Source organism: Phodopus roborovskii, unplaced genomic scaffold (assembly GCF_943737965.1).
Source record: "Phodopus roborovskii unplaced genomic scaffold, PHOROB, whole genome shotgun sequence".
In the NCBI taxonomy this organism is placed as follows: Eukaryota; Metazoa; Chordata; class Mammalia; order Rodentia; family Cricetidae; genus Phodopus; species Phodopus roborovskii.
The window spans coordinates 2,807,171-2,830,596 of record NW_026126460.1 but is presented as its reverse complement, the minus strand read 5'-3'; the positions used below and the strand labels follow the sequence as shown (position 1 = coordinate 2,830,596).

At 42.9% G+C, this 23,426-nt stretch overlaps 1 protein-coding gene and 1 non-coding gene across 5 annotated transcripts in view; one reads left to right on the top strand and one right to left on the bottom strand.

Moving 5' to 3' along the window:
- The window catches only part of Ankrd44 (ankyrin repeat domain 44), a 255,233-nt gene that overhangs the window by 39,635 nt on the left and 192,172 nt on the right, over positions 1-23,426 (top strand). The window lies entirely within an intron of this gene.
- Positions 18,745-18,847, bottom strand: LOC127226562 (U6 spliceosomal RNA). Its single transcript, XR_007834893.1, has one exon. It is a non-coding gene; the product is annotated as a U6 spliceosomal RNA (small nuclear RNA).

Below are 23,426 nucleotides of genomic sequence, written 5' to 3'. Positions count from 1 at the left end.
GGGCAGATTATAAATGTTATTTCCAGAATGAGGGGGACTAACAAGGACTCTCTGGTGCTGGAGGCGACAGTGTGCTTCTGGAAACGATCTTTTCTTTCTTTGACTCCAGGATCACAGAGGGCCGTATACCTGCTCCTAGCCCACCTCATACAGCATTTTCTTTATCTGGGCTGCAGGGGGAATATAACGCTAACCCCAGGGCCTTATCTCCGCCCTCCCTTATAGCTTCTCCTCCCCTTATTTCCCCTCCCCTCTTCTCTCATCTCCTCCTGCCCTCCCTTCCCCTACCATCCCCTTTCTTGTCCTCTGTAGAAGGCCCCTGTTGGAGTACGTTTTGAAATTAAATATCTACATGGACAAACCTGGAGAATTAGTATAGAATTGACATAATAAAGCATCTACATTAATATCCTTTCAGCTTTCAAATTCTTCCTTTGTATAAGACAATTCATATTAACAGAATATAGAAGTTGACATTACTAGAGACATTATTGAACTACCGTTTTATTGACATGTGGAATATGAGTAGATAATCTATGATAATTGCAAAGTGCATGTGTCAGCATTATTTAATACTTTTACTATTGTGTTTATTGACACCTTAGAATGAGTTTGTAACAATGTGTAACTGACAGGAAGAATAGTATAAAGCAACTGATAGGTAAGTATGTTGGGAATATGCCAGCAGATTTTATGAATTCTCATCTATTTCCCCCTAAAGCATAAAGATAGTTTCCACAAAACACTGAAGAAAAAATCTGAAAAATAAAAGTTATGAATGGTTGTGCCACCTCTACCCCAGGATATTTTGCTCATTTTTGAGTGTTTAAAAAAAATAATCCAATCTATGGGTATGGTGGCACTCTGTGAGGTAGAGGCAGGAGGATCTCTGTGAGTTCGAGGCCAGTCTGATCTACATAGTAAATTATAGGACAGCCAGAGCTACATAGAGAAACCCTGTCTCAAAAAGCAAAGCAAAACAAACAATATGCCCCAAACAACAACAAAAATACTAACCAATGAACAAAGCACAACAACAACCATTTTATTTTCATTCATTTCATTATCATTTATTTATTTATTTTTGAGACAGGATTTCTCTGTGTAGCCCTAGCTGTCCTGGAACTAGCTCTTGTAGACCAGGTTGGCCTGGAACTCACAGAAATCCATCTGCCTCTGCCTTCCGAGTGCTGGGATTAAAGGTGGAGGATGCTACCACTGCCCAGCAACAACAACCATTCTATAAAACACTAAGACTCTCTGAATACTTCCCTTCTGGGAGCACCTGGAGATGTTACAGTTAGGTTGTAGATCCTGATATCACATCAAGAAGGACAACTTGGGACGTTGAGGTGGTCAGGAACTGGAGAACCTACTGGTTGTCTTCGGCTCTGCTGCTTTGTAGGTACAGGGTTGGTTAGGAGTAAGTTGTCTTTTAGCAGCGTTTTTTTCAGCATTGTATAAGCACTTAGCAGTGTGGAGGAACATAAATATTAGCTCATGGTCCTTCTCAAGGCTTAAAGTAAGAATTGTTGAGAAAAAATATTGAAAACTTGGGGAATCTTTATGAAAGTGTGAGTTTTATAGGTTGTAACTAACTGTGAAGATTTTGGTTGGTTGGGTCTGAGGCAGTGGGATAGGAATGTATGTTTTTAAAGCACTTTCAGCGATACTGGTTTGAGAATAAATATTTAGGTAACAGCAATATAATAAAAACAAGGCAGAACAGAGCCATCTAAAAAGTGTGGTCTATGATATATGCTTTTTTCTCCTCTCTCTTTTCTTTTTTTTTGGCAAAGTATTGAATAATTTTATTGTGTTTTGGGTTTTTGTTTTTTTCTCATTTGAGGAAAACAAAGTCTGAAGATGTTGTTTCCCCCTGGTTCTATCCCTAGCAGTATAAAAAGACAAGATAAAAAGACAAGGTGTATGTCTCACAATGACATTTCGCAGATAAAGAAGTGGTCCTCTGACCATGAGAGCAAGAACTGGTGCATAGGTGTCAGCTCCCATCAGTGGAAATGCCTCCTTAATAGTTTTACCCTGAGGTTGAGATTCCCGCCTCAGTTGCTGGAACTCAGGACATTGGAGGAAACCACTCAGATTTGGGTCTGTCCCTGTGTGTGTTGACCCCAACCACTCATTCAGTCTCACAGTTTGTTGGAATGAAATTAAACCAGCCTTGTTTTGAAATCCATGACTCACAAAAAGACTAAGGCCCAGAAAGGTTAATGGGCACAGAATATTCGCAGACTTTCTCACAGGAGTAAACACCTGTCAACGAGCAGAGAAACATTGCACTATATTTCATAGAAGCTAAAGATACAAAGTTATGGCCATTAAATGAGTACAAATACAGATAAGGTGAAGCTGGGATGCCTTCAGAAAGTGGGTGTTCTTATTTCTGACAGTTGAGTTAATTGGCTTCATTCTGTTGGAGAGCAAATTGGCTTTGTCTATTTTTTTGGGTTTTGAGACAGGGTTTTCTGTGGGTAGCCCTGGCTGTCCTGGAACACCCTCTGTAGGTCAGGCTGGCCTTGAACTCAGAAATCTGCTCATTTTTGCCTCCCAAGTGCTGGGTTTAAAGACATGTGACACCACTACCCAAACAAATCAGCTTTGGATACAAGAAGTCATCCAAATGCTCAAACCCTTTGGCTTAGTAATCTCACTCTTTGAAACTTATTCTAACAAAGAAGAAAGCGGTAAGAACAGACATAATTGTTATATTTTTATTTCTGATGCTAAGCATTCGGAAGAATTTAGCTGGCCTAATGAGACTATGGCTTTGAGCCCTACTTCTACAAAATAAACAAATTAAATTAGATTCTTAACAATATTATATGGATTTAAAAATTTGTGAAAGAGGTGTCTCAGTGGTGAAGATCCCTGGCTGCCCTTGCAGAGGACCTAGGTTCAGTTTCCAGTGCCCACATGTCAGTTTACAACCACCTGGAGCTCCAAATTCCAGGGGATCTAATACTGTCTTATGACCTTTGTGGGCATCAGGCACATATATGGTGTACAGACATACGTGCAGGCACAACACCCATACACATAAAATAAAAATTAAAAAACGAGAAAAACCTTTAAAAATACTTTAACAATAAGAACTAGGAGATATTTTTAAAAGGCCCATCATAAAGTCTGCTGTATCTTTAATAACAGTACTCATTAACTTTTGCTGGATTCTTGTTCTTTTGTTTTGTTTTGGGACAGGGCTTCTCTGTGTAGCCTTGGCTGTTAAGAACTTGCTCTGTAGACCAGGCTGGCCTCAAATTCACAGAGACCTGCCTGCTTCTGCCTCCCGAGTGCTGCCTATTGTCTTTTAAATCTTCTTTATACAACTTAACCAGGGGAAGCTCTGTGAACACTCTGCCTGCTTTCTCAGATGATAATGGTCCTGAGCGAGTGAGAATTAAATGAGATAATGTACACTTGATATAGAATAAAACTCCTTATACTGAGTGTTCAGCAGCATGAGCTTCTCACTGTCCCTGTTTGGGAGGCCCTCTGGATTGCCACACCTCCTTTCTTGCTAAAGGGGTTCCAGATTCCTTCAGACATCTAGTTGTTATGTGTCTAGCCTTAGGGGATGAACAGAGGTTTCTTGGCTAAATGTGACCTTCCTAGTCTCATTTACTACAAATTGCTTTGAAATGAGCATGAGATTCTGTTCTGGTCCGTGGAACTTAATGGAAAGTAAACTGAGGCCTTCTGGGAAAGGCACCTCCGTCACCAGATTGTCCCCATTAGACCTTGTTGTGTGATGTGTTTGTTCTTCCAAAAGCCATCCTTGAGTCATGAGAGGGTGCTTGTCATCAACCACAACTGCAGAGCATGAAGGTGGGCAGAGTCTGGACCTCTGATGACTCTGTGATGTCATCAGTGGTCCGATTGCCTTGAAAGACAGAAATGTCCAAGTTGCTTAGGGAAATTTTAGTTGACTGTTATTGTGACAATAGCCTATCTAGGGAACTTTGACTGACATGGTCTAATTTGAGAATTAATGTGTGTGTTTCACCTGCATGTATGTTTTCACACCATGTGTGTTTCTGGTGCCCAAAGAGTCAGAAGATTACATTGGATTCCCTGGAGCTGGAGTTATATAGCTGTGAGTCACCATGTAAATTCTGGGAATCAAACCCAGGTCCTCTGGAAGAGCAACCAGTGCCCTTAAGTGTTGAGCCATCTCTCTAGATCCTAAATGGGATATTTTAATTAATTAACTTTAATGCAGTACTTTTAAAATTATGCCACCAGCAATAGTTAATTCATGAAATAAATTCAGATTTCTGGAATGCCTTTTCATTTAAATGTAAAAGTCTCACCACATAATACCTTAAAATTTAACCTTTGTGAGTAACCATCACGAACTTTATACCTAGAAATTCTTTGAAACTACATTGTAATAAAAGTGAAATGTGGATGAGCTTGTGTGCTTTAATTATCAGCAAGGAAAATATTCTCAAAATAAATATTGTAACATTGTAAGACGTTTGGTGAGAATGAATGTAAACCAGTAACTCCATAATTGATGGTCCAGCAGCAGCTGTGGTAGGATTATGCCTTAAATATTTTGACTATGTGTTTAAAAATAAACTCTTGTGCAGCTGATGAAGAGAGTGTGTGTCTTGATGGCTGTGTTTGCTGAAATTACATATCTAAAATAAATAGGAAGTTGTATTTTTTAGTTGCTCTGTTGTAAAAAAAAATATTAGATTCCCAGTGATGTGTCTGAATGTCACCGAGATGTTGGCCACCACCTTCTGAGCCATGCAGAGTGGATAGAACTGGAAAGGTCCAGTTCTTCCACAGTCAGAATCTTGCCTTATTTCAGGAATATTCCCTGCCAACTGCATACTTTAGCAGGATTTTCATAACCAAAGTGATCTGTGTACCACACCTTTTGTATATAATTAGAACCAAATTATCATATTAACTTAATAAAACTATTGTTAAGTCATTATATGTTTAGTAGCATTAACTCTCCACACAGACATAAAAAAGCCAGTCCTCCCTAAGCAAAACTTCTATCCAACCCTGGCATCTCTACCAATTCTCACAGACACTTCAGTATCTCCTTTTGCATGGACACCACATGTCATCCTGTCTGTCCTTCCTTCCTGTCTGTCCAGAGGGTCTTCTTCCTCTACAATAAGTGTGTTGGTTCACTTTTGTCAACCTGATACAAACTGGGAACAGCAATGTCTAGAGATTTATTATAAGGAGTTAATATTAGATCATTTTGGGGGCGAGGGATCCAAAATCCAAATCAGTAGGTTCAAGAGGACCCATGGTACCATTCCAGTCCCAACGCAGTCTGCTGGGGGGACTTCTTGCTTGGAGGGCCAGTCCTTCTCTTTTATTCAGTTCTTCAGCTGATTGATGGGGCCCACTCACATTATGGAGGGCACTCTTCTTTTCCTAGAGTTTACCTTTGTGTTGGTTTGAAAGAAATGTGCCCGAGTTTTGGGCTTTTGAATACTTGGTCCCCAGTTGGTGATGCAGTTTGGAAAGGCTGAGGTGTGCCTCTGTTGGAGGAAGTGTGTCTCTGGAGATGGGCTTTGAGAATTTAAAGACCAGTGGCATCCTCAGCCTGCTCTTTGTCTGTGCTTGCCATTCAAGATGTGCGTTCTCAGTATGCTGCTTCAGCTGCCACGCCTGCCTACTGCCCTGCCTCTCTACCACAATGGTGATGGATCCTTATCCATCTTGCACTGTAAGCCCAAGTAAACACCTCTTCTGTAAGTTATCTCGGTATGATGTTTCATCACAGCAACAGAAAAGTAACTAATGCCACCTATGTAATTTCAAATACATTTAAAATTTAGAGTGTGTGTGTGTGTGTGTGTGTGTGTGTGTGTTTGAGAATGAGTCTCTTATGTATTCAAGGCTGGCCTTGAGCATGCCTAGTAGAGAGGGCTGGATTTGAACTCCTAAACCTCCTCCTTCTACCTCCCAAGTGCTAAGATTATAGAAATGTGCTATCACATCTGGTCAAATTTACTCTAAAATTTCTTCCAAATTGAGACACAAAACCATATCCCTTGGATATTGGTAACTGTGTTCTGCTTTCTGTGTTAATGGTGGGATGGGACAGGGAGCCAGGAAGGCTACATGTGGGTGTATCTATGTTGTTCTCTGCTTTTAGGTTGCTCAGGTGTTTTTTCAAGGGGAGGGGAAGAGCAGGAAGGAGGATGATGAGGGAGAAGGCCTGTGCAGATTCTTACTGTGGATAGTTGATAGAGTGTCTTAGGCCCCAAGAAGCTTCAACATAGGACTCTGCTCTCAGCTACTTCCCCCCTTTCCTTAGACTCCTCCGTTCCTTGTCAGCAGGCCTGCATGCTCAGTCTGAGTTGGGAAGAACTTTGTATAGCTAGGAGAGGCTGTGTGTGTGGAAAAGAATATTAAAAGCAAGTCACTCCACCAACTGTTCTTTACAGCTTGACTTGAAGGAGACAGGAAGCAGGCTCTAACTCCAGCCTTGACAGATGGTTTGGGGTATTAGCAATCTCTTTGTACCCCAGTTTTCACCTCAGCCAAATGGAGAGAGTAAGACCCTAGGATATTGCCACGGGGATTATGCAAGAGATTTGTAGAAATGATTTGTGTCTCTAAAGCATAGTATGAATTAAGTTTGTGTTTTTACTTTAGTTGTTGTCACCAGACAAAGCCTATTTCATACAAATCAGTCAGCTTAGCCCCAGATTCCCAGGACTTCAGCTAGTGGGACTTGCAGGGTAGACCAGTTGAACTTTTTGTCAAGGAAGAGAAGATGCTGTGAAGAATGAGTGTTCTGAACTGAAAAGCCATATTTCACCAACACGTGCCTGGCAGTTCTCATCTAGTGGGGTCTGTCTGGTGCCTGGATGCCTAGCTATTGCTGCTGAATTGTTTGTAAGCAACCCCCCACTCCTGACAGGGAGGAATGAACAATTAATGCAACAATTTCCTTTGCATTTCTTATGTTGCCTGGTGCATTGTCCACAGATGAGACTTCCCTCAGAAGCAGAAACAATTCCCCCTCCTATGGCATGGAAAATAAGGAACATGCTAGAATGAAGTAAAAACTGTTCATGCATTAGCACGGACATTCTCTATCAAGCCATAGTCACTGTAGCATGAGAGGCACGGTACCAGGTGTAAAGGAAGGAAGGGATAGAAATTAGAGGAGGGCTGAGTGGCTGGAAAGCCTGGCTTCTATTCCATTAGAACATGGAATTGTGGGGACTGAACTTGGTCCTGGATCACTTGATTCCAATTCTGACTGTGTACTTCCTAGCTCTGTGGCCATGAGCAAGTTGCCAAACTGCTGCACACTTGAGTTCCTGTATCTGAAAATTGGGATCTAGAGTAGCCCAGGGTATGGGGCACTGAATTTAAGACCCTGTTGGAGGGATGCCTGACAGGCTGAGATGCAAACCACAGGCTCATGCATGGCAGGATGTAGGAATTTATATGTTTTTAGGTAGATCTCAACCTCTCATACCCGCCCTTCCTTCCATGTCCCTCTTCAAAGTCTGGTCCGTATCAGGGCCCATGTTGACTGTGTTGTGCTCATGGCATCCTCCACTGGTCAGTGGGCCATTGTGCTTGGGGCTTTGAGAGAACCTGAGATGCCTTTGCTTTCCTGCCTTCTCTCTCTGCTTCCTATCCACACTCCCATTAGGTGTACTCTTATATGGGCACCCTTTAGTTTCTATCTGCTTTGTAAATACATTGTTCTTAAAGGAAGCCTTGTGCGTACACCTTCAGGGTTGGGTACCCACAGTCTGCCACACATACATGTGCTTTTGCTGTGATAGAATATAGAAGATCAACTTGGATCAGTGAAAGAGATGGTTAGCATCACTGTCCAGGGGAAAGTGAGGGCTGTTTATTAAAGTGTTAAACCAAAGCTGGACATTGGGTATGGTTGTTGTGGTAGAAGGTGAATAGTAAGTTGTCCTTGAGGGTGTTGTAATGTTCCCTGCCTCTGTTTTCCTATCTTTTAGCAATGGTTTTGACTGATGTATGGATTCCAGTGTTTGAGACATTCATGGTCTTGTGTTGTGATTCTATCCCACCTTGGTGATAGTGAATAGAAATGGTTATTAGTGAATCGTATTGGGAACATGATAAACAGGCAACTCTTCAGGAAAAGGAGGTTGATAACAGTCACCAGTACTGCATATATCCCCTCCAGTCTGTCAGCTGGTGACACAAGCTTCATACAAGTTAATAAGAAATAGGAAGTATTTTCCTTTAAGTGCCAATCATATATCCGTGATGTACAAATTCATCTCCATTTTCCTGTTATACCAATGGGAGTTAAGATAGTTTTACCAATGCATTTAAAAATTAATATATTTCCCTCTGGTAGGCATGAGCTGCCATGAGACTTGAAACTTAAGTAGCAGCTGCTGCTTTTGACATTTATAGCCGTCAAGATTAGTTTGCATTTCTTCCTGCTTGTGAGGTATGGCTCGCATTTGTGAGGAGCGTTCAGTTACCTTCTTATGTTTTAGCCTAAGATGGTGTGCTTGCTGAATTTTATATGTGTCATTGTATGTTCCTGTCCCTAGCTGACACACAATAAATCCCATGTTTGTGAGTAAAACTGTTTGATCTGGGGCCACATGTCTTTCCTACCTCCTTGCTATGGTCTTCATGTGCAGAGGTCCCAAATTCCTGTGTTGAACCTTAATTCACAGTGTGGTAGTAGGAAGAATCTGGGGCTTTAGGGGAGGGGTTAGAGAAATAATGGGATTCGTGTCCTGATGGATGATGGTTGGCGATATGAAGGTCGAGTGAGAAGTGGTCTCTGGAGAATGTGCCCTCACCAGACAGGCTGTGAGCCATCGCCTTTTGTGTTTATAACCCACCCAGCCTGAGGTGTTTTGTGACACCACCTCAAACACACTGCTGCAATCTTCTTCGTAGCCTCTCTTGGCCTTCACACGTGTTTACTACATTAGTTTCCATAAAGCCTCGAACTTAAGTTAGTGCTAAGAAAACGTAGATAGAGTTTAGGTCTGTCCTGGTTATTTTCTGTCAATTTGACACAAGCTAGAGTTATCTGCGAAGAGGAACCTCCTGGAGAAGATGCCTCCATCAGATTGCCTGTATGCAGGTCTTTAGGGCAGTGTCTTGATTGATGTGGGAAGGGCCAGTCTACTGGGGGTGGTGCCCTCCCACCAGCTAGGTCAGAAAGCCATGGGGAGCAAACTAGAAACCAGCGTCCAGCATTCCTCCCTTGCCTCTGCTTCAGTTCTTGCCTTGTGTTCCTGTCCCAGCTTCCCTCCATGATGGACTATAAACCGTGAGCTGAAATAAACCCATTTCCTTCTCAAGTTGCTTTTGGTTATGGTGTTATATGACGGTCAAGAATTTTTTTTTAAGAGTAAGATTCAAGTATCTTTTATCTATAAAACATAGGATTGTTTTTTTTTTTTTTTTTTTTTTTTTTGGTTTTTTTTTTTTTTTTTTTTTTTTTGGTTTTAAAATAAAGCTATATTCAAATCTGAGATACTAGATTACTAGATTCCCTGTCTCTTCAATTTTCTACACTCCCCCTGCCGCCGCTGCCCACGGTCTCATTATGTGGCCTTGGCTGACCTGGAACTTATTAAGTAGATAAGGCTGGCCTCCAGCTTACAGAGATCTGCCAGCCTCTGCCTCCATAAGTGCTGCAATTAAGGATGCGTGCCACCGTGCCTAGTGTGAGGTCTTTTAAAAAGGCTTCCTTCCTGGGATGGTGGCTTAAAATGTATTGGTTATTATTGTATACGCATGTGGAGATCAGAAGGCAATTTTGTGGAGTCATTTCTTTCTGTCTTTATGTGGCATGGTGGTCCCTCTTAGTTGTCAATTTGACATGCCTCGGGACCCTGCCTCGAGGAATTGCCTCCACCTCATTGACCTTGTGGGCCTATGAGTGGGGCATGGTTTTGATTGCCCATTAATGCAGTAGGGTTCAGCCCCTTGTGGGTGGGACCACCCCTTGGCAGGTGGGCTTACACTGTATAAGAAAGGTAGGTGAACAGGGGCCTGGGAGCAAGCCAGGGAGCAGCATTTCCTCCGTAGTTTCTACTTTTGGTTCCTGCCTTGGCTTCCTTCTAGTCTGCAAGATGAAATAAGCCCTTTTCTTCCACAACTTGCTTTTGGTTATAGTGTTTATCACAGAAAAGAAGCCAGCCTAAGACACATAGATTCTGAAGATTGAGCTCGCGGGGTTGGGCTTTTGTGGCCCAACCTTTCCCTACCTTTACTCATCTCACCAGCCCCAGAATGTAGACTTATGAAGGCAGATTCAGCAGTGTAAAGTAGAAACATAGTATATATTCGGTGTCCATATGTGTACACTAAACACTACAAAATCCTAATTTTGTTTTTCTTTGGTTATTTGTGGAAGCTTTTCTCATAATTCAAGAACTTTCCTAGTGTGGGCTGTGGGGGTATTCATTAGGACACTTGTTCAGGGTGACTGATCTCCACCCTTGGAGATCAGTCCAATGTGTCTGTGGGTTGGCAAAGGGGCCTTGAAATGCAACCTGAGGAGGCAGTACTGTATTTAGCTAGATGATTACCTACTGCAAGCTTGACATGGAGAAGGGTCTGTGGTTATGCAATTCTCCAACACTTAGCAGCTCATTTCCTGGCAATGGACATTTGACATATTAATGAGAGAAATAAATAACGTAATTTAAGTAAGGACTATTAAGTTTTATTTACAATGTAACCCATCAAGTTTTAATAGACAAGGGACTAAAAAAAAAAAAAAAAAGAAAAACCCAAAGGTGAATGAAGAAGTTTTATCTAAAAGGATGTAACTTGTAGAGTATTTGCCCAGTAAGACCCTGGGCTAACTCCCCAGCACAAGAGGAAACAAAAGATCTTTTAAATTATTAGGGAAGAGAGGGCTGGAGAGATGGTTCAGCTGTTAAAGGCTAGGTTCATAACCAAAATTATTAGGGAAGAGAAGCACGATGGGGAAACATTTTTAGGATTATTGTAAAAGTCATTTTATTATTATGTTGCAAAAGTTTAGTTTATCAGAGTGGGAAAAAAAATCTTTGAAGTGTTTTCTTGTTCAGGCCCGCTGGTGCTGTTTAGTAGGACACTGAGACAGAGTCTTCAGTTACTTAGTATCAGAGCACGTAGTATCAGAGCCGCACATGACAGAGGCATGCAAAGGAGGCATGACCTAGGACTACAACAGAACTTAAGAGCAACAAGCATGGCTGGGGCTGGAGAGCTTGGCTACTGTGCACACCACCCTGAGCTGGATCCTCAGCACCATGTCTGTCACTGCCACTTCTTCTCTTTGTAAGAAAAGAAATCTCACTTTCAGATGCTTCTGGTTTTTAAGAAGATTACTGCAGGTTCAGACATTCTCTTATCTTCAGCTTACAGAAGCAACACAAGCTCATTAGGCAGCATTTGGAGACAGGGATAGTTGCTTAGACAGAGCTGCTCAATTTGACCTATATTGTTTTTCTAGCCCAGATTTTTTTCTCTTTCATGTGCGTTGTACAAGACACTTGATGTGGAAGATGCTGTGGGGACCAGGAGTTCAAGTCAAAAATCCTTTCACTCCTTGGAAGATGTGTGGTGTACACTGGCCACTTTGGAGGCTCCGAGGCAGTCTATAATGGAGAAGTCTTCTTCAGTATTTAAGTAGTGTTTCCCAAGTTATCTGTGTAACACATATTAGAGTTCTCACGGCCTATCAAGTTAATTTCTGTTTCTCCTTTCTTTCAAGACATTAGTTTTTATGGGAGCTGTCTTTTCTTCTGTTACTGGGGATCAAACCCATGACCTTGACCATGATAGGCTCCAGTCGCATCCCAGGCCTTTCTTTGATCATGGCCTGGCTGCTTGTAGAACTTCTTGGCTGCTAAGAGCAGAAAGTTGGTTTTAGTAGAGGCCAAGGTTGGGGCGGTGGGGAAGAACCAGCACAGAACTGTGCACTCTGGGTATCACAGCAACACCAGACACAAGTGTCATCACTTTGGTGACATTCCTCCCAGGTGGGCTGTGTCAGAAGTTCTGTGCAGTTCCCATGAAGCTCCTAGCAGTGCTCAACAATAATGCCACTAGACTGCTGTTTACTCTCTTCTTCTTTTCTAGCTTTCCCCTTTCATTTATGAAATGCTGGAAATGAGTGGCAGGAGTCTGGATCAAGCACTCTTAAAACTAACCCCTCCCCCACCCCAGAAGGTATGGGCCTGACCTGTGTTTTCATTCAGTAAATACATTCAACATTTTTTGTGTGTTCAACCATGGTGGGAAAACAGGTACAAGTCAGTGCTGACCGGGTGTGTCTAGTTAGATCATGGCCACTAATACAAGACCCATACTATTTTATAAGGATTCTGAAAAGAGAGTGTTCAGGAGGCTTCCAGAATGCAGTGATGGTGTGTGTGAATGCTAGCCTTTGTGTGTATGTGAAGGCTATTCTCTCTCTATCTCTCTCTCTCTGTGTCTTTCTCTCTGTCTCTGTGCACATGTGAAGTGTACTCTGTGTGTGTTTGTGTGTGCATATGAAGGCTATTCTCTCTCTCTCTCTGTGTGTGTGTGTGTGTGTGCGCGCGCGTGCGCGCATGTGAAGGCTAGCCTGAGAAGGGATTATTCTTTTTACTCTGCAGGTGCATGCATGGTGTGTGGAAGACAAAGGACAACTTATGGGTGTTTTCTCCCTTTGAGCCTTGGGGATTGAACTCAGGTTGTCTGGCTTCTTCTAGGTTCCTTTATCCACTGAGTCATCCCAATGGCCCTGAAATCAGGGTGGGGTAGGGCTTGGACTCTGATTTGAAAGTGAATGGCTTTTCACTTGTTGGAAGAGTGTGTAGGATGTTCTAAACTGAGGGAGTGATCTGTGAAGACTATCTGAGGATGAAGGGAGCTAGGGCATTTTCAAGAAGGGAAAGGTAAGTGGTGGCTGCCTCATGGAAAGCACAGCAGAGGGGACAAACCAATCTTGTTTGCTGTGTGGTCACTCTTGCAAGGAATGAAGCATTGTCTGTGGTTATGAATTGATTTTTGTGAAGCCAACCATCTATGGTGAAAGTAACAACAAACAGATTAAAAAGAACCCAACCTTTTATATTGTATTGTTGGGAGTGTACAAGTTTGGCACTTGTAGTTAGTGCCAGGGTTTTCAGTGTGATTCTGTTCTGCGGTGATTTACTCATCCTGTCTCATCTGGCTGTCATTCAGACATGTGTGTGGAGGAGTGGGACACACATGAAGCTGGCCTTGAGATATCACTAAGCCAACGCTTCTGCATGGTGAGAATGTGAATATCAGGAAGTATTTTTGATCAGCGTATATTCCCCAGAGTAGAACCATTTCTTCTCTTCCTCCTCCTTTTTTCTTTTTCTTTTTTAACTTTTATTAATTCTGTGTGGATTTCCCATCATGTATTCCGATTCCCCTTATCTCACTATACCCTCACAACTGCCCTCTGCCCTTGCAACCTTCCGTCCAAATCAAAATCAAATTAAGGAAAAAACCACCAAAACCCAAAACTGACCCACCAACCAACCAACCAACCAACCAACCAAACAAACAAACAAAACAAAAGGAGAATCTTGTGGAAGCTGTAGCGTGACCTGTTGAGTCACAGTTTACCATTTAATCCATTCATCTTTACTTGCAAATGTTCATCACTATGGGTCATCAGTCTGGCTCGAGGCCTCTGGCTTCTACTATGCCATCTATAATGGGCTCTCACTGGGCTCTTCTTGGATATCTGTTGTTGTCCTGTGTCATGGAGGTCCTGCTGTTTTGGATCTGTAGGTTTGTCCCCTTCACATGCTCTAACAGATAGGTGGGTGCTGGACTGGGCCAACTAACTCATAGCTGGTTCTGGGCCTGAGCGGTAGCTGGTTCGGTCAGCCTGCCAGTGTTCCTTCATGGTCACTACTCAGGCAAGCTCTCCAGCACTGCCCAGGCTAGCTCATCAATGCAAGCTCATCAGTGCTGATTTGGCATGGAGCGGGGCCACCCACACTCACACCACCAGGACATGCTGTACTGATTTCCCCAAGGGAGGTGTAGGGCCCTCGCTCCCGGTTACTCTAGGGGACATATGGGGTCTGGCAGGGTCAGCTCTCATGCCCTTAGGGCTGGCTGATCTGCACACTTGACTAGAACCCTTTCTTATAGAAAGGGATTTCACAGAGTTTCATGAATACAAATGATTTCATTTTGGTGCCCAAGCAATGCTGATATTCCCCCACGTTTTATCTTTCCGAGACAAGGTTCCTCTGTGTAGCCCTGGCTGTCCTGGAACTCACTCTGCAGACCAGGCTGCCCTTGAACTCACAGAGATCCACCTACTTCTGCCTCCCGAGTGCTGGGATTAAAGGTGTGCTCCACCACAAAATGTTACCTGTTAAGTTAATGAATGCCAAGGAAAGTAAAAGGAACAGAGGCAGGAAGTCAGTTGTTTTCCAAATGTGCTTTACTTACAGATCAGCACAAGTTCATAGAAAAGATGATTTAGTAATTGGTTCCTTTCTGTTTGGACAAATATAGTATTTTATGCCTGTTTTTCTAAGCATAGTTAACTAGCACTGAAATATTTGAGGATGAAGCACTGTCAAGAACAGAGGTCTGTTCTCAGGGGTAAAATAAGACAGTCGGCTATTGTGCAAACCCACAATGGATGGCAAGTGACTTAGAAGAGTTGCGTTTGGTGTAAAAACGGGTCTGCACTGCCTCTCCTCAGCCCCATTCCACAGCACTGCTGCTGCGGCCCACTGGCCCTCAAAGAGTGCTTTGTTCCCATCCATTTCCTTGACTTCCAGTGAGGCAGTGATGTCTTGCTCTGCCCCATTGGCCTCTGATATTTCTGAATGCAGATGCTGCTGTGAGTGAAGAACAGAGCTGTGGTCCCTCCTCCTTCCTCTCAGTGCCTCCCATCAGTGTAAAAAACTCAGGACTGTTTGTGTTCCTTTCCCAGGGGGACTGTATTTCTGTAAGTTACTGGAACATTTCTCTTCCACTCTTCCCTAGTTTCATTCTCAGACTCTCCCCTCCCCCCAAGGAGTTTGTTGCAGGAAGAGATTAAGTAGTTCAGGATTTAGGTCCAGACTGTTTTTGTGATAAATAGAGAAAGAATGTGAAACTCATTTACAAGCTCCATAATAAGGAAACAGGCCACACTTCTGGTAGCAGGCTGGTAGGAACCACCACACCAAAGCAAGTTTCAGTATTATAGGACTGAATCAGAGTAAGAAATCAGTGTCTGTCTGCCCATTTGTTCATCTATTCATCCCTCCATCTATTATGCATTATCCTTCCTTTTAATGGCTTTAGAAATATACTAGTCTCGATGCTTTGAAAGCTGTTGGAAGGCAGAAGTTGGGCCTTCACACTTAGGATCGAGCCCAGGTTCTTGCATGTGTTAGGAAATTCTCTACCATTGAATCTTAAAACTCTTTTTGGGTCCCTTTCAAGACTTAATAGTCTATAAGTACTTGAATTTAGAAGGCCCAAGTAATGGTAATTTTGCTCATGTAGAAAATTCTAGCAGTATCAATCCTTTTTGTCCTTTTTTGGTAACCTCAAACATTTTAATGGATAGACAATTCCTTCGAAAATGCTTTCACATGCATCACCTTTTCTTTAGTCTTGGGGGGGAGGGGAGGGATAGTGAGGAGAGGGGAACATAGAGAGAAGGGAGGGAGAGGAGAGATAGAACCATGACCTGAAGCTAAAGTCTGAAGTTACCCATGGATGAGCCCATGGGTAAAGGGCCATACTAGGTATTTTCTAGAGATTGTACATTGGTTGGGGATAGTCAGTATCTGGGAAGAACTCATGGCATAGATTACAAAATGCTTCTTTTATGTTTTACCTCCTAGAGCTTTGAAGGGCAACGGTGAGGTAAGGCGGTATCACCACTGCTCAGCACACAAAGGGGTCTGGTGACATAACTTGCATCACAAACTAGCAAGTGACAGGGTTAGAGCCACATTCTCCGTCCACACCACGATGCTGTGCACCCTGGCAGGGCTGTCTGAGAATGGTGACCGTGCCTGTGCTATGACTTGCTATCAGCTTGGTGCCCAGATCAACCACTGAAAGGCACTGAGACGACTTCAGGCTTGAGAGTGGTGGAAGAGGGCCAGACAGTAACAAATGCGAAAGAATTTTCTTGAAGAAAATTTCCAAGCACGAGGTAGTGTTTTGGTTGCCATGGGTATAACACTGAATTCTACCTTTGCTTGGCATACTTGTGTTCCCTTTCCCTTGGGAATACCAACGGAGAAAGAGACACGAGGAGGAAAACATAGGCAGCAGAGAGGCCTCAAAACCCAATTGCTGTTTGGACTAGATGGGTCCTGCCTTCAGGGAGGTTTCTTTCTAGGAGGGAGTGGGCTGAGAGACAGTCTGGGAAGAGCTGACCAGCACCTCAGACAGGCCCAGCACACATGCCGGTGATGTGTTAGCCGATTTTTAAAGCTGTTGTTAATTGTGGTCATGACACGTAGTTGGTTTTTTTTTTTTTTTTTTTTTTTTTTCAGAGACTGTCTGACTTCCCTAAAGAGCCTTGGTAGTCTTGTTTACCCTTTTTTCTCTCTTGGCTTTGCTGAGTAGAAACTGAAGTTACAAATTTTCAAGTAGGCACGGGACTCCTTGAGGTTTCTCTTCTGTATGGATGGGTCTCGAATGACAAGTGGCTTTGGAACTGTGTCCACCTCCAGGTGCTATGCTTTTGGAGCTAGAAGAGTAGACACTTATGTAGAGTTCAGGTCAAATGAAGTCCCCCGTGCAGCTGGCACAGGTACTGCTTCCTAGATCGTGGAGGGTGTGTGAAGGTTTGGTGTCAGGTAGTTCATGCTCCCAGCTGAGAATTACTGGCCCTTGGGAACCTGAACTGCCATCCATGTTGCTAGGGCCCAGGAAGGGCATGTGGGGTAGGGCAGTATTAATTGGTTGATACCTCAGCTTTAGCAGAATTTCTCCCTAAGAAGCATGACCTGTGACAGTGACTCAGGCCATCTGTCTAGTTTTGAGAAATCTGGATTGGTTTCCTTCCTCCTTCCTGTGTGGCAGCAGTGACTTCAGACCCTTTTCTTTCCAGGCCCATTTTGTAGTCTCCTCTTCAGTGGGGGTGGGTCCAGACAACCAAATTCTGTACAGTATCTCCCCCCATATAGAATATGGAGTAGGGACGGTATGATTCCTTTCTGGCCTTGTTCCTATAGAGCCTCCCAGGTGTTCTTTTGTTTGTTTGTTTGTTTGTTTTGTTTTTGTTTTATCGAGACAGGGTTTCTCTGTGTAACAGTCCTGGCTATTCTGGATCTCACTTTGCAGACAAGGCTGGCCTTGAACTCCTGCCTCTGCCTCCCAAGTGCTGGGATTAAAGGCGTGTGCCATTCTTCCCCATGTCTCTCCTAGTTTGGAGAATGTAGCCCAGGATGTAGTAGGGGACACTGAGGTTCTGGGATATGGTGTAGCCACTAGAAGAATAGACCTGAGACCATGCGTGACCCAGGGCGGCACAAAATGAAATGAACTCCTCTGTGGTCTACCCCCGAGATTTAGACTCTGTCTGGTACGGCTCAAATGATTAATAACCCTGCTAGACACTGGCCATGTTATAAGGATTTGTAGTATTTCTGCTCTTTTGTCACCCTGGGGGCTGCCTCATGGCTGTCACAGGCAGTACCTAGGACAGAGCTGTGTCTGCTAGCTCCACATAGGTTTCTTTTTCAAATCTTTGAAGGAATACTGTTTGGATCTGTCCCCAGCTGGCCTTTGGACTAGGGGTTTTGGTTGCAAGCCAGGCTGAAAATGATTCCTGAATGTTGACTTCATAGTTGCTGGCTCCCCACACAGTTCAAATGGTGGCATCTTAAGACAGGAGTGGGGAGAACAGGCAGTCCTTTATTTAGTTCTGGCAAGACTGCGGTTTATGGTGCTCTGGGGAAAGGCAGCTGTGGATATGGCAACCATTGTAAGAACCCTTGGCAGTCAAGTCTTTAAGTAAAACCTAAACACAGACAACACATCCTCCAGCAAGGCTCGTGCTGGCCACATGTGATCATGACATCCCATCTTCCACGCATGATTTCGCCTTTGCTTGTGGGATACACAATCTTTTCATCTTGTTTTCATCAGCATTTGTTTCTTAGATCATCCAGAGGCATTGTGAGTTTTGCCCACCATTAGTGAATTGCTTCAGCATTCACTGTTCTGTTTATCTTTCACTGCTGTGGGATGAATGGTTACAAGGGAGTTCCTTTTCAGAGTCTGTGGCCTCTGCTAAGAGGCTACTATTACAAGGTGGTTAAAAACTTGGACTGCGGGGTTGAGGATGTAGAGGACTTGCCTAGCGTGCAGGATGCACTGAAATCATCCCCAGTAATGCATGAAACTGGGTGTGCTCACACACATCCCTCCTGGCTGGCAGAGACAGGAGGGTCAGCAGTGCAAGAGTCACCTTTGCTTATATTGTGAACTCAATTAAGGACTTGGATACTAGAGCCCTCATACCTTGGTGCAAGCCTCATCTGGCCTTTTGCCTACAGTGTGACTACCCTAATTGTCATCTGGAAGCAGATGCAGAGATACACAGCCCAGCTGTGAGCTCCAGTTCAGCTCAGGGTTTAGCTGTGAGTGTCTGCTTGTGTTTCCATCAGCTACTAGATGAGGGCTCCATGATGGTGGATAAGTTAGTCATGGATCTCTTTATCAGGGAAGGGCATTTATGGTAGCCTTTCCACTGTTGCTCATTTTGTTAGTAAAAATGTGGAACGCTTCATGAATTTTCGTGTCATCCTTGCGCAAGGGCCATGCTAATCTCTGTATCTTCCAGTTTTAGTATATGTGCTGTCGAAGCGAGCACTGATTCCCTCTTTTCAGCCAGTACTCTTAACCGTTGAGCCTCCTCTTTAGTCCACTTTTGTACTCTTTAAGGATGCCACACACTGCCACGTACAGAGACTTCTAGAACACAGCTGCCTATTTCATACCTCTTCAAGTATCATTTTGTCTTTTTGTTTCCTTTGCTTCTTACACCTGGAGATTTTGGCAATTATAATTAGCCAGATTCTACTAGCTACCCTGATTTGGCTACCAGATTCAATAGCCAATAGGGCACACATCTTATACTAAAGATTTCTGATTTTATCTTGAGAAATGTGTTTGATATTTACTAAGAGATGAAAGGCAAGCCTATGATTGACATGGAAGGTAGTTAACCTAAATTCTTGTAGTCTCTCTGATAATTTACTCTACTCTTGTAATGAGTTAGACCAGTCTTTAAAAAAAAAAAAAAACCTCTTGGTGAAAAAAGAGAAGAAATTGGAAATAGTCTTTTTACTATTTCTGTTTCTGTCAGAAGGGAGAGCTGGTAGCTGAGGGATGAGTGCTTTCTAGGTGTCAACAAACATGTCTGATTTCTAGTGTTCACCACTGCCCTGTGAGTTAAGGGATGTGATGGTCATCGCAGTAACCACTATCAATAATGACCCATAGCTAACATTTGTTTAGCATTCAGCACATGCTGACACTGAGCTAAACAATTTCTATGAGTATTATATTCCAACCTTGTCAAACCTACAAGTGATAATAAACTACCATATTCTCCATGGCGCAGTGAGAATGCCTAGGCCAGCTCAGTGCAGCCTATCCTTTTGGTTTTTGGTGGTAACAGGAGCCATGGACATCAATACAGATCATGGCTGCAGCAGCAAGACATAGTGCCTGAGCACAAAGCACCGGGTGGGCCTGTGTTTCCTCCTCAAAGCCCAGTAGGTCACCCTGGAAAGGCATGTATGTCTCAATCTTTTATTCATTACATGCAGATTTAGAAGTATGCTTTTATATAAATTACTTTTAAGTTGGTTTTTATAATCCACACATGGGGCCTGGGAATCGATACTATTCCGGCTTTGCCCATGGAATCTTCTAGAATGTACTATAAATGGCAGGAGCAGGGCTGTGGATTGGATGCCTTCGGGTGCTGGTCCAGGTTTCCCTCAATCCTGTTATGTTCTGATGCCTCTTTCTCACAGTTCTGCCTCCTGTTTTTTTTCTGCCATCAATGTATTGGATTTCAGTAAAGCAAATACTTTTCTGATCATGTATAATAATGTGGTAGGATCTGAGCACACACATCCAAGGGAAATGACAGAGTGTCACGCCTGAGGATTTTTATCAAGAAGTGTGCATTACATCTGCAGAGGCTGTGTTGAAGGTTCTGTGAAGGGTCCCCTTTTCAGGACCCTAGCACTCAGGAGCTTGGCCCATCACCAGGCCCCCACACTGTTTCTGTGGCCCTCTGTTCAGCTCTCTCTCTGCACAAAAACCTTTAGACCACTCACTGTCAGCAAATTATTCTCTTCTCAAGAAGTTGCCTGAAGCTATTTCTTTATGTGAAGGCTTTTAGTCCATTCTTGCACAAGAAATTCAATTTACCATCAAATAAAGTTTTTTATTTTTCCTCAGAAGAGGTTGTTATTATTTCTTTGAAAGAGAGCTATCAGAGTGAACACGGGTTGGTGGAAGCAATAAAGGAAGCCATTAATATAGATTGAAAATCAGGCTGCTGTTTTGGGGTTAGCATGGCAGGGGTGGTGGGCCCCATCTCACAGGGGTGGTGGGCCCCATCTCATAGGGTGGGCTAGTTAATGTAGACACAGCAGACTGGTAGGCATAAAGGCAACTGTGGGCTGACGGGTGAAGTGGTGATCTCTGGTACCTCTCAGGGTATCAGTTCCCAAATTGGTGTCCTTATTTTTACCCCAAACTCTGAGATTTGTCAGGAGAAATAACTATGAAAGAGGGAGATGTAATAGATAAAAAATAACCTGAAGATTTGGGTCCCAATTCCGGTTGTGTGACTTTAGGAATGCTATATGATGCAGAATGAGGTAGTTGGATCAGGTCAGTGGTATCTGGCCAAAATCACCTGAGATTTTTTTTGACTTAATTGATGATTAATTGGTGCTGATTTAATTGATATGGGATTTTCCCCAGGCATCAGTATTGCTAAAGCTATCCTAGGATTCAAATGTGCAGCCTGTGTCAGATTAACTCTAAAATTCCCTCTACTTTTAACATGGTTTAAAAATATAAAAACACACGTCACAAAACCAAACCAAACAAAATATGTATCGCTGGTCTCTTACTGGGGGATTTATACATGACGTACCACCTTGTTCAGGGCCTTGCTGTAATAAAGGACACGGATAATTTTTGTCTTGGGAAACATAAAACTGTTAATAGAGAGACTGCCATTTTGTCGCTGATTTGTAAGGCTAATTCTTCAGGGAAAGCCATGAAGCATTTGTTTTCTGAGGCATCAAGGATGGAAGACAGACACACAATGACTTTAATATATCCAGAAGGGCTTATGTGCACATCTTTGTGTTTTCACTCAAAGTTTATAGCAGGTGGCCGTGTTCATAGACTAGGAGAGTAAGCACAATGATTTCTAACCCCCACTGCCCTCTATGTCCTTTTGACAGGGAGAATGCTGCATTCCAGTGACTACAAAATCATTAGCTCTGTTTTTTAGAATCCCTTTCCTTGCGGTGTAAGTTATTCTTCCTTGGGAACCAGATTCCTCTAAATTAGATTTACTTTGAAATATAATGCAGGAGGGAAGTCTAAACTTAATATAATGTTCTTTTTGCCAAGTTAAAATTATTGATTATACACAAATTAAGCTAACTTATTTTAGAGTTTATACACGGATACCAAAAGAAAAATTAATACACACGACACAAAACCCGATACTCAAGGTTTCCACACAAATGCTCTCTGCTCAAATCTTCAGTCTCTCAAATCCACGAAGGCATTGTCAGGTGACACAGAAGTGGGTCAGTCACTCCCAAGCCAAGGTCACCTTCGCTCTCCCCCTCCCACTGCACACTGGAAGCTTTGGCCACATAATCCTCTCTGGTGCAAGAAGACGTTAAATGAGGTTCTTAACGGTTGTAATCCTACTCCTGCACGCAGGATAAACTTAGACTTTGCTTTGCATTTTCCAGGCTCTGATGGACAATAGTTTTGATTGAGAAAGGTGGCTGTTAAGTGACCCATGTGCTTTAGGTAAGAGACTTACAAACTGTGTCCAACAACCAGGTTACTATCCACACTAGCTCTAATACTTTTTACCCAGAGGTGAGGGAGAAAATTGGTGTGGTGCTTAAAACTTCTATGAGATTTTAGGAAAATTTGGTGTTACTTCTTTATATACATAAAAGTGACAAATTTAATTGTCTACACAACCATGTGAAGGTAAGAAATTCAGATGTTCAAAGAGGGTACTTCCAGTGTCTACTTCTAATAGAAAATTAATTTTTAATGAAGCTAGAATAGATGCAGTGTTTTATTATTTCTTACAGATCAGCTCTTTTAATTCTCTAGCAGTGGTATAAGCAAAGGTACATACTGCTTCAAAAGCATTGGAAATGTAGATATTGTTATCAACCCTACTTGGCAGATGTGAAATGATGTCATGGTATCTGCACAAGGCCCTGGGGTTGACTCAGCCTGGTTACTGGGACCCCATTCTGAAGCTGCATTTTGTTGTATCTTATCATAAAACACATTGAACTTCAACTCAGGAAAGTTTCTACTTGTCTTGTTACATAACTAGGCTGCTATGCAAATGTAAGACTTCGATCTAAGGTTTGGCAGAATCAGTCTTAGGAACTGCCTCCTATCTGACCCATTGATAACAGCTCAGAAGCCACTGATTCATAACACAGATAGAAATGCCTTTGTCTCAATGCACCCACCACTTTTGGGTGATTGCTTATGTATCTGTGGAAATGTGTATTTATTTATATATATTTATTTTTATTTAATTTTGGGGGCATTAAAGTCTATTTATTGTATTTTACTCATCTGTCACTATAACAGAATATTCAAGCTAATTACCTTATAAAGAGAGAGGTTTGACCCACAGTTCTGTAGGTTCTAATCCATGATTGGCTGGCCCCGTTGTTCTGGGGGCTGCAGAGAGAGTACATCATAGTGGGAGCACATGAGAAGGAGGAATGGACTGGAGTCCCACAATTCCATTTGAGGGCACCTCCCACAAAGACCTAATGACCTCCGTCTAGGCCATGTCCCTTAAAGGGTTAAAGGCATGTGGAACTTAATACTATTTGAATAGAAACATATAGCAAGGAAGCCACATAAGCAGCAAGGGAATTGAGGCCTGCCACCAGAATGGATGGCACTGTGGCGGTCGGCTTTGCACCTACAGGTCCAGAGAGTGAGTTCTCTCATTGTTCCATACGTCTTACACAGTGACTCGAGAGTAACTTCTGTTGCCCACACTTCTCTGCTGACACGAGGAAGTGATCTGAGAACATTCCTCAGTTGAAGGCTTGGGGTTTGGCATTGCCTGGAAGATCAGTGCATGGAGCTGCTTTCCGAAACTTGTTAGAGGGGACCTCTTGGGTGCA